A 12,910-nucleotide genomic window follows, 5' to 3' on the forward strand; every position below is an offset into this window, starting at 1 on the left:
ATTTGTCGAGTTCTTTTCCCGGCATCTCTTCTTAGGCAAAAAAAGGATATAAGAAAAGATTTGCTCTGCTATTAGAGCGATATCAAGATATGGTCTGGTTTGGACCACAATTAAATTATATGTTGGAGACCTGTGTAAAATGTCAGCCAATTCGAATAAGAATTGCGCTCTTTGTGGGCTCAAGAAGTAAAATAGAGAGATCGATTTATATGGGAGCTGTATCGGGCTATATACCGATTCAGGCCATAATAAACACGTATGTTAATGGTCATGAGAGAATCCGTCGTACAAAATTTCAAGCAAATCGGATAATAATTGCGACCTTTAGAGGCTCAAGAAGTCAAGATCCCAGATCGGTTTATATGGCAGCTATATCAGGTTATGAACCGATTTGAACTAAATTTGGCACAGTTGTTGGATATCATAACAAAATACTACGTGCCAAAATTCATTCAAATTGGATAAGAATTGCGCACTCTAGAGGCTCAAGAAGTCAAGACCCAAGATCGGTTTATATGACAGCTATATAAGGTTATGGACCGATTTGAACCATACTTGGCACAGTTGTTGGATATCGTAACAAAACACGTCGTGCAAAATTTCATTCCAATCGGATAAGAATTGCGCACTCTAAAGGTTAAAAAAGTCAAGACCCAAGATTGGTTTATATGGCAGCTATATCAGGTTATAAACCGATTTAAACCATACTTAGCACAGTTGTTGGATGTCATAACAAAACACGTCGTGCAAAATTTCATCCCAATCGGATAAGAATTGCGAACTCTAGAGGCTCAAGAAGTCAAGACCCAAGATCGGTTTATATGGCAGCTATATCAAAACATGGACCGATATGGCCCATTTACAATACCAACCGACCTACACTAATAAGAAGTATTTGTGCAAAATTTCAAGAGGCTAGCTTTACTCCTTCGGAAGTTAGCGTGCTTTCCACAGACAGACGGACGGACGGACAGACGGACGGACATGGCTAGATCGACATAAAATTTCACGACGATCAAGAATATATATACTTTATGGGGTCTCAGACGAATATTTCGAGTAGTTACAATCTGAATGACGAAATTAGTATACCCCCCATCTTATGGTGGAGGGTATAAAAACTGCGTAACGCAATATATCAGCCAAATCGGATAGGAATTGCTTTCTGTAAAGACTCACGATGTCAAGACCCTATATCGGTTTATATGGCAGCTATATCAGGTTATGAACCGATTTGAACTATTCATAGCACAGTTGTTGAAAGTCATAATAAAACAACTCATGCAAAATTTCAGCCAAATGGGATAGTAATTGCGTCCTCTAGTGGCTCAAGAAATCAAGACCCCAGATCGGTTTATATGGCAGCTATATCAGGTTATGGATCGATTTGAACCATACTCAGCACAGTTGTTGGATATGATAAAAAACACGTCGTGCAAAATTTCATTCCAATCGGATAAGAATTGCGCACTCTAAAGGCTCAAGAAGTCAAAACCCAAGATCGGTTTATATGGCAGCTTTATCAAAACATGGACCGATATGGCCCATTTACAATCTCAACCGACCTACACTAATAAAAAATATTTGTGCAAAATTTCAATGGGCTAGCTCGAAAATTAGCTTGCTTTCGACAGACAGACGGACGGACGGACGGACATGGCTAGATCGACATAAAATTTCACGACCATCAAGAATATATATACTTTATAGGGTCTCAGACGAATATTTCGAGTAGTTACAAACAGAATGACGATTAGTATACACCCCATCCTATGGTGGAGGGTATAAAAATTGATCGGTGTTTTGTTTATTTTGCTTTAAATGTTGTTGTTTTTTATTAAACTCTTATTTTGACTATTTTTGTCAGCTAACAACTTGTTTTCAATGTGCGCGGCTAAAGGTAAACAAATATAGTTGTCTACTTTTAAACAAACAGCATCGTCGTTTCCTTCCGTCGACTGTCATTATTATACCCACCACCGAAGGATGGGGGTATATTCATTTTGTCATTCCGTTTGCAACAAATCGAAATATCCATTTCCGACCCTATAAAGTATATATATTCTTGATCAGCGTAAAAATCTAAGACGATCTAGACATGTCCCTCCGTCTGTCCGTCTGTCTGTTGAAATCAAGCTACAGTCTTTAAAAATAGAGATATTGAGCTGAAACCTTGCACAGATTTTTTTTTTTTTTGTGTATAAGCAGGTTAAGTTCGAAGATGAGCTATATCGGACTATATCTTGGTATAGCCCCCATATAGACCGACACGACGATTTAGGGTCTTAGGCCAATAAAAGCCACATTTATTATCCCATTTTGCTGAAATTTGGGACAGTGAGTTGTGTTAGGCCCTACGACTTCGTTCGTTAATTTGGCTCAGATCGGTCTAGATTTGGATATAGCTGCCATATGGACCGATTCTGCGATTTAGGGTCTTAGGCCCATAAAAGCCACATTTATTATCCGATTTCGCTGAAATTTGAAACAGTGAGTTGCGTTAGGCCCTTCGACATCCTTCGTCAATTTGGCCTAGATCGGTCAGATTTGGTTATAAAGGGTGATTTTTTTGAAGATTTTCATGCATTAGTATTTGACAGATCACGTGGGATTTCAGACATGGTGTCAAAGAGAAAGATGCTCAGTATGCTTTGACATTTCATCATGAATAGACTTACTAACGAGCAACGCTTGCAAATCATTGAATTTTATTACCAAAATCAGTGTTCGGTTCGAAATGTGTTCATTCACCGTAACGTTGCGTCCAACAGCATCTTTGAAAAAATACGGTCCAATGATTCCACCAGCGTACAAACCACACCAAACAGTGCATTTTTCGGGATGCATGGGCAGTTCTTGAACGGCTTCTGGTTGCTCTTCACTCCAAATGCGGCAATTTTGCTTATTTACGTAGCCATTCAACCAGAAATGAGCCTCATCGCTGAACAAAATTTGTCAAAATTTGAACACATTTCGAACCGAACACTGATTTTGGTAATAAAATTCAATGATTTGCAAGCGTTGCTCGTTAGTAAGTCTATTCATGATGAAATGTCAAAGCATACTGAGCATCTTTCTCTTTGACACCATGTCTGAAATCCCACGTGATCTGTCAAATACTAATGCATGAAAATCCTAACCTCAAAAAAATCACCCTTTAGCTACAATGTAGACCGATCATCCAATTTAAGGTCTCAGGGCTATAAAACCTCATTTATTATCGGATTTTGCTGGAATTTGGGACAGTGAGCTGTGTTAGGCCTTACGACATCTTTTGTCAATTTGGGCCAGATTGGTCCAGATTTGGTTATAGCTGCCATATAGACCGATTTAGGGTCTTAGGCCCATAAAGGCCACATTTATTATCCGATTTTGCTGAAATTTTTGGGACAGTGAGTTGTGTTAGGCCCTTCGACATTTTTCGTTAATTTTGTCCAGTTCGGTCAAGATTTGGTTATAGCTGCCATATAGACCGATCCTCCGATTAAGGGTCTTAGGCCCATAAAATCCACATTTATTATCCGATTTCGCTGAAATTTGGAACAGTGAGTTGTTTTGGGCCTTTCGACATCTTTCTCAAATTGGCACTGATGGGTTCAGATTTGGATATAGTTGCCATATAGACCGATCTCTCGAGTTAATGTTTCGGACCCATAAAAGGCGCATTTATTGTCCGATGTTGCCGAAATTCGGGACAGAGGGTTGAGTTACGCCCCTCCACATATAGGCCGATATCTCGATTTAAAGTCTTGGCCCCAAAAAAGGCGCATTTATAATCCGATTTAACTGAAATTCTACACAGTGACTTATATTAGGCTTTTCGACATCCATATTGTGCATGGTTCAGATTGGTTTATTTTTAGATATAGCTACTAAAAAGAGCAATATTTTGCTATATACAATTGAACAATGACTTGTACTTATTAGTATTTGGTGCAAATCGAAACATATTTCGATATAACTGCTATGGGACATAAGTTATGCAATTTCCACGGATTTTGATGAAAGGTGGTTTACATATGTTCCCGAGGTGGTGGGTATCCAAAGTTCGGCCCGGCCGAACTTAACGCCTTTTTACTTTTTTTTTTGCCTTATCTTGGAAAGTAGTTATGAATTTGAGTTTACTCTTCATCTTTTCTCACATCCAATATTTCGTTCATGTCTAAGTATTTATTCGATTTCGGTGAAATTTGACATATAGACAGATTTCGCGAAATAGAGTATTGAGCCTATAAAAGCAGCATTTTTTATCCGATTTCGATGAAATTTAAAACAGTGAGTTTTGATATATCCCTACATCTGTCTGTTGAATATGGTCCAGATCGGACCAAATTTGGATATAGCTGCCATATAAACCGATCACTCAAAATAGAGTATTGAGCCCATAAAAGGAAAATGTGTAGGGTGGACCCCTACATATTTTTGTCAAATGTGGTCCAGATCGGACCATATGTAGATATAGCTACCATATAGACCGATTTGTCGAAATAAAGTGTTGGGCCCATAAAAGGAGCATTTTTTTCCGAGTTCGGTGAAATTTAAAACACTGAGTTTTTGTTAAATGTGGTCCAAATCGGATCATTTTTGGATATCTTAAAATTTTTTTGAGTCATCATATAAGAAAACATAAATTTTACATTCAATGGAATCTAGGGCAAATAAAAAGCCTTTATTGATCTAATGTTTAAGCTATATGATTTGATTTTGTACAAACAAAATGTGTCAAATAAGTGTGTCTTATGTGAATACATAATCAATAAGTTTAAATGTGACATATTTTGGGCAAAAATGGTAAACAAGTTGGGTGAAATATTTGATAATGGGAACGTAGCTTATGTTTGTAGTCTATATATATAAGAGTTGTGTGATGCCTGCTTGCTGACTGATTGACTGACTGATCATCGCCCAGCCCAAACGGCTAAAGCTTGAATCGTGAAATAATGCACGTATGTCGATCTTGGGTCATAGGCACTGGATAAAGCTGGATTTGGTAATATTCGTATGTTTAGGTACTAAAAAGTACAAAGAGAACAGAGAGGGCTAGAATTATGTTCAAATTGCTCAAATTTGAAAGCGTCTCGAAATAGTAAGGTTTGTAGAAAAAAATGTTGGAAAATCGTACCGGTAGTACGAGAAATAGTACATTGAGAACCGCAGTTGGTACTTTTTGGTACTTTCTTTGTAAATTGAACTAGGGCTCCGAATTTTGGTACTTAGATACACTACGGCAAACTTAATTGGGTGACTATAAGTGTTTTTGAAAACTTGTACATTTAGCTACTAAAATAAGTACCAAAAAAGGTATGAAATAGGTGGACTTTGTACAGGGCGGAATTTTGGCATGTAAGTACGACTAGGAAATATATGATGGATGACCAAGCTAAATCCATTTAAAATTTTAACATTTTGGTGCCAAAAAGTACAAAATATTATGAAATAGCTTATCTCCGCCTACAGTGAACCGGTTCTGCTAAATTAAGCAATTAGACAAATATAATCGCAGTATTGACATAAATTAGTACATTGTAAGAATATATTGGGCAACTAGAAAATATTTTTTAATTCATATATTTGGGTACTCAAACGTATAAAATGGTGCTTTCTTAACGGAGCTAAAACTTTCAAAATTAGGATACAAGTACACCTTGACTATAAACTTTGGGTGACCAGAAGATTTTTTTCAAAATCGTACATTTAGGTACTAAATCATACAAAATTGTACTTTCTTTACGAATTGAACTAAAGAGCTTCAAATTGGGATTCATTTATACCTATATATTATGGAGTCTACATATTTTTATACCCTCCACCATAAGATGGGGGGTATACTAATTTCGTCATTCTGTTTGTAACTACTCGAAATATTCGTCTGAGACCCCATAAAGTATATATATTCTTGATCGTCGTGACATTTTATGTCGATCTAGCCATGTCCGTCCGTCTGTCCGTCCGTCTGTCCGTCCGTCTGTCCGTCCGTCCGTCCGTCTGTCCGTCTGTCTGTCGAAAGCACGCTAACTTCCGAAAGAGTAAAGCTAGCCGCTTGAAAATTTGCACAAATACTTCTTATTAGTGTAGGTCGGTTGGTATTGTAAATGAGCCATATCGGTCCATGTTTTGATATAGCTGCCATATAAACCGATCTTGGGTCTTGACTTCTTGAGCCTCTAGCGTGCGCAATTCTTCTCCGATCACAATGAACTTTTGCACAACGTGTTTTGTTATGATATCCAACAACTGTGCCAAGTATGGTTTAAATCGGTCCATAACCTGATATAGCTCCCATATAAACCGATCTTGGGTCTTGACTTCTTGAGCCTCTAGAGTGCGCAATTCTTATCCGATCACAATTAAATTTTGCACGACGTGTTTTGTTATAATATCCAACAACTGCGCCAAGTATGGTTCAAATCGGTCCATAACCTGATATAGCTGCCATATAAACCGATCTTGGGTCTTGACTTCTTGAGCCTCTAGAGGGCGCAATTCTTATGCGAATGGAATGGAATTTCGCACGACGTGTTTTGTTATGATACCCAACAACTGTGCCAAGTATGGTTTAAATCGGTCCATAACCTGATATAGCTGCCATATCAACCGATCTTGGGTCTTGATTTCTTGAGCCTCTAGAGGGCACAATTCTTATCCGATTTGAATGAATTTTTGCACGAAGTATTTCGTTATGATATCCAACAACTGTGCCAAGTATGGTTGAAATCGGTCCATAACCTGATATAGCTGTCATATAAACAGATCTGGGGATTTGACTTCTTGAGCTTCTAGAGGGCGCAATTCCTATCCGATTTGGCTGAAATTTTGCATGACGTATTTTATTTTTACTTTCAACAACTGTGTCAAATAAGATTCAAATCGGTTCATAACCTGATATAGCTGCCATATAAACCGATCTGGGATCTTGACTTCTTGACCCCTAGAGGTCGCAATTATTATCCGATATGCCTGAAATTTTGTACGATGGATCCTCTCATGACCATCAACAAACGTGTTTATTATGGTCTGAATCGGTCTATAGTCCGATACAGATCCCATATAAATCGTTCTCTCTATTTTACTTCGTGAGCCCCAATGGGCGCAATTCTTATACGAATTGGCTGAAATTTTACACAGTTCTCCAACATATAATTTAATTGTGGTCCGAACCGGACCATATCTTGATATCGTTTTAATAGCAGAGCAACTCTTTTCTTATATCCTTTTTTGCCTAAGAAGAGATGCCGGGAAAAGAACTCGACAAACGCGATCCATGGTGAAGGGTATATAAGACTCGGCCCGGCCGAACTTAGCACGCTTTCACTTGTTTTTTTTTTTTTTTTTGTAAAAATGAACTCTTAACCGAGGAACAAACAGTGGTATAGAATCAAAAAACATTGCCGTTTGAGAGCAATAGAATTCAATTCGAATTTTCGTATTTAGAAAATTTGCAAATTTTGACATTATTTTTGGAAACAGTATCAGAGGAATGATTGTGTAAAAACAAATCAACAAAATAGGACAAATAATAATAAGAGATATATTAATAAATGTCTTTCGATTCTTTTGAATTTTCGTAATTATTTCCTTTTGCAGATTAAAGAGTCCTGAAAAAACAAAGAACCAAAATACCCTTTCAGGCAAAGATGGCTTCCAAATCGGTTTTTTGAAGTAAATTGATTGTGGAGGCTACAAATATACTTTGGTTTCAAGAATATTTTGCATGAGTTTAAAGGACATATAAAGGAAACCAAAATAATCCAAATGGGGGGACTTTGCGTTTTTAGAAAAAAGGGGGTTTTATGATTTTTTGATAAAAAAATGCTTATGTTGAAATTCATTAGCACACGTTTAAGTGGATATATGTTGTTCAAATTTCACTTAAAACACATATAATAATATCTTCTTAATAAAAGAAAAAGAAACAAGTAAGAACGTGCTAAGTTCGGACGGGGCGTGTCTTGGGTACCTACTACTATGGATTCCGCTAGAAATCTACCTTTATTAATGCAGTTCGTATTAGAGTAATTATTTTGCAACAATCAAATCTGGTCTTGATTACGACTTTTATGATCGCAAGAAGGCATATCTGGGTATCGATATTCAAGGAGGCCTATACCAATATATAAACCGATTTATATCATACTTGGCGCAGATGATGGAAGTCGGCGTGAAAATTTCAGGAAAATCAGATGAAAATATGGGCTCAGAAGTCAAGTTAATTTGGGGGCTATATCAGTATTTAGATAGATTCGGATCGTACTTGGCACATATGTGTATTGGAAATTGAGACAGAAGACTTTGTGCTGATTTTCTGGCCAATCAGGTGCCAACCGGGGCTTTTTGGGGCTCAGAAGTCAAATCCGGGGGTAGTTTAATATGGGTGCTACATCAGTATTCAGATATTTGGCATGTTGGAAGTCGGAACAGAAGTCTTTGTGCCAAATTTCAGCCCAAATCAGATGAAAATTGAGGCCTTTAAGGGAAATCCAAAATGGGGATCGGTTTATTTGACGAACATCGATACGAATTATCGGTGCAAAATTTCAAGCGGATATATTTATGCGTTCGAACGCAATTGTGATTTCGACAGACGGGCGGCTAAATAGATTCGGCAAATGATTCTCCTCCATGGCGTTGCAAGCAATATAAAACAAGTGAAAGCGTGCTAAGTTCGGCCGGGCCGAATCTTATATACCCTCCACCATGGATCGCATTTGTCGAGTTCTTTTCCCGGCATCTCTTCTTAGGCAAAAAAGGATATAAGAAAAGAGTTGCTCTGCTATTAAAACGATATCAAGATATGGTCCGGTTCGGACCACAATTAAATTATATGTTGGAGAACTGTGTAAAATTTCAGCCAATTCGTATAAGAATTGCGCCCATTGGGGCTCACGAAGTAAAATAGAGAGAACGATTTATATGGGATCTGTATCGGATTATAGACCGATTCAGATCATAATAAACATGTTTGTTGATGGTCATGAGAGGATCCATCGTACAAAATTTCAGGCATATCGGATAATAATTGCGACCTCTAGGGGTCAAGAAGTCAAGATCCCAGATCGGTTTATATGGCAGCTATATCAGGTTATGAACCGATTTGAACCTTATTTGACACAGTTGTTGAAAGTAAAAATAAAATACGTCATGCAAAATTTCAGCCATATCGGATAGGAATTGCGCCCTCTAGAAGCTCAAGAAGTCAAATCCCCAGATCTGTTTATATGACAGCTATATCAGGTTATGGACCGATTTCAACCATACTTGGCACAGTTGTTGGATATCATAACAAAACACGTCGTGCGAAATTCCATTCCAGTCGGATAAGAATTGCGCCCTCTAGAGGCTCAAGAAGTCAATACCCAAGATCGGTTTATATGGCAGCTATTTCAGGTTATGGACCGATTTGAACCATACTTGGCACAGTTGTTGGATGTCATAACAAAACACGTCGTGCAAAATTTCATTTCAATCGGATAAGAATTGCGCACTCTAGAGGCTCAAGAAGTCAAGACCCAAGATCGGTTTATATGGCAGCTATATCAAAACATGGACCGATATGGCCCATTTACAATACCAACCGACCTACACTAATAAGAAGTATTTGTGCAAATTTTCAAGAGGCTAGCTTTACTCCTTCGGAAGTTAGCGTGCTTTCGACAGACAGACGGACGGACGGATGGACGGACGGACGGACAGACGGACGGACAGACGGACGGACATGGCTAGATCGACATAAAATGCCACGACGATCAAGAATATATATACTTTATGGGGTCTCAGACGAATATTTCGAGTAGTTACAAACAGAATGACGAAATTAGTATACCCCACAGCTTATGGTGGAGGTTATAAAAAAAACAAGTAAAAGCGTGCTAAGTTCGGCCGGGCCATATCTTATATACCCTCCACCATGGAGCGCATTTGTCAGTTCTTTTCCCGGCACCTCTTCTTAGGCAAAAAATGATATAAGAAAAGAAAGAAAGAAAAATCTGTTGGAGACCTGTATAAAATGTCAGCCAATTCGAATAAGAATTGCTTTCGACAGACAGATGGACGGACGGACGGACAGACGAACGGACATGGCTAGATCAACTTAAAATGTCACGACGATCAAGAATATATATGCTTTATAGGGTCTCAAACGAATATTTCGAGTAGTTACAATCAGAATGACGAAATTAGTATACCCCCCATCTTATGGTGGAGGGTATAAAAATATAATATCCTGTACCACAGTGGTGCTATCTTATATATAATAACAAGTAAAAGCGTGCTAAGTTCGGCCGGGCCGAATCTTATATACCCTCCGCCATGGATCGCATTTGTCGAGTTCTTTTCCCGGCATCTCTTCTTAGGCAAAAAGGGATATAAGAAAAGAGTTGCTCTGCTATTAAAACGATATCAAGATATGGTCCGGTTCGGACCACAATTAAATTATATGTTGGAGACCTGTGTAAAATTTCAGCCATTTCGTATAAGAATTGGTCCCATTGGGGCTCACGAAGTAAAATAGAGAGAACGATTTATATGGGATCTGTATCGGGCTATAGACCGATTCAGACCATAATAAACACGTTTGTTGATGGTCATGAGAGGATCCGTCGTACAAAATCTCAGGCATATCGGATAATAATTGGGACCTCTAGGGGTCAAGAAGGCAAGATCCCAGATCGGTTTATATGGCAGCTATATCAGGTTATGAACCGATTTGAACCTTATTTGACACAGTTGTTGAAAGTAAAAATAAAATACTTCATGCAAAATTTCAGCCAAATCGGATAGGAATTGCGCCCTCTAAAAGCTCAAGAAGTCAAATCCCCAGATCTCTTTATATGACAGCTATATCAGGTTATGGACCGATTTGAACCATACTTGGCACAGTTGTTGGATATCATAACGAAATACTTCGTGCAAAAATTCATTCAAATCGGATAAGAATTGTGCCCTCTAGAGGCTCAAGAAATCAAGACCCAAGATCGGTTGATATGGCAGCTATATCAGGTTATGGACCGATTTAAACCATACTTGGCACAGTTGTTGGGAATCATAACAAAACACGTCGTGCGAAATTCCATTCCATTCGCATAAGAATTGCGCCCTCTAGAGGCTCAAGAAGTCAAGACCCAAGATCGGTTTATATGGCAGCTATATCAGGTTATGGGCCGATTTGAACCATTCTTGACACAGTTGTTGGATATAATAACAAAACACGTCGTGCAAAATTTAATTGTGATCGGATAAGAATTGGGCACTCTAGAGGCTCAAGAAGTCAAGACCCAAGATCGGTTTATATGGCAGCTATATCAGGTTACTGACCGATTTGAACCATACTTGACACAATTGTTGGATATCATAACAAAATACTACGTGCCAAAATTCATTCAAATCGAATAAGAATTGCGCCCTCTAAAGGCTCAAGAAGTCAAGACCCAAGATCGGTTTATATGACAGCTATATCAGGTTATGGGCCGATTTGAACCATACTTGGCACAGTTGTTGGATATCAAAACAACATACGTCGTGCAAAATTTCATTCCAATCGGATAAGATTTGCGCACTCTAGAGGCTCAAGAAGTCAAGACCCAAGATCGGTTTATATGGCAGCTATATCAAAACATGGACCGATATGGCCCATTTACAATATCAACCGACCTACACTAATAAGAAGTATTTGTGCAAAATTTCAAGCGGCTAGCTTTACTCCTTCGGAAGTTAGCGTGCTTTCGACAGACAGACGGACAGACAGACGGACAGACGGACGGACAGACGGACGGACAGACGGACGGACATGGCTAGATCGACATAAAATGTCACGACGATCAAGAATATATATACTTTATGGGGTCTCAGACGAATATTTCGAGTAGTTACAAACAGAATGACGAAATTAGTATACCCCCCATCTTATGGTGGAGGGTATAAAAATCAATTTGTGTTTGTTTGTAGGTTTGTTTGGTTGTTTGAATGTTTGTGTGTTCCTTATAGACTCAGAAACGGTTGAACCGATTTTCTTGAAATTTTCACAGATGGTGCATAATGATCCCATGCGATTTAAGCGATATTTTGTGTGCTCTCATATAGTACCCTAAAAATAAAAATTTGGTATCCATATTTCGGATGGGGTTCCGAGGGGGGCCGCCCCACCCTAAAACCTACCAAACATATGTTAAGACCAATCACGACAATATGGGACTCAAATGAAAGGTATTTAGGATAAGAAAACGTAACTGATATCCATTTGTCGAACCAAGTGCTAGGGGGACCACCCCAACCTCGAAAACACCCCTAAATCGGACATATTTACCGACTATGGCAATATGGGATTCAAATGAAAGGTATATGCGAGTATAATACGAATCTGGTATCCAAATGTGGGACCACGTTTCTGGGGGTCCACCCCTTCCCCAAAACGCCCCCCAAAAAGGACTTATTTACTGACCATGAGAATATGGGGCTTAAATAAAAGGTATTTGAGTGTAGAATTAGAATCTGATATCCTAATATGAGACCAAGTGTTTGGGGGGCCGCCTCTCCCCAAAAACCTCCCCCCAAAGGGGACACATTTACGATCATAGCCACATGGGGCTCAAATGAAAGGTCTTTGGGAGTAAAGCACAAATCTGATATCAATATTCGGGAAAAGGGTCTATGGGGCCAACCCACCCCCACAACAACACCCAACCCCCAAAACACCCCTAAATCGGACATATTTACGGATCATGGCAATATGGGACTCAAATGGTATTAAAGGTATTTGCGAGTAGAATACGAATCTGATATCCAAATATGGGACCACGTTTCTAATGGGTGGACACCTTCCCCAAAACACCCCCCAAAACAAGACTTATTTACTGACCATGGGAATATGGGGCTTAAATAAAAGGTATTTGAGTGTAGAATTAGAATCTGATATCCA

The sequence above is a fragment of the Stomoxys calcitrans genome, chromosome 2, assembly GCF_963082655.1.
Source record: "Stomoxys calcitrans chromosome 2, idStoCalc2.1, whole genome shotgun sequence".
Lineage (NCBI taxonomy): Eukaryota > Metazoa > Arthropoda > Insecta > Diptera > Muscidae > Stomoxys > Stomoxys calcitrans.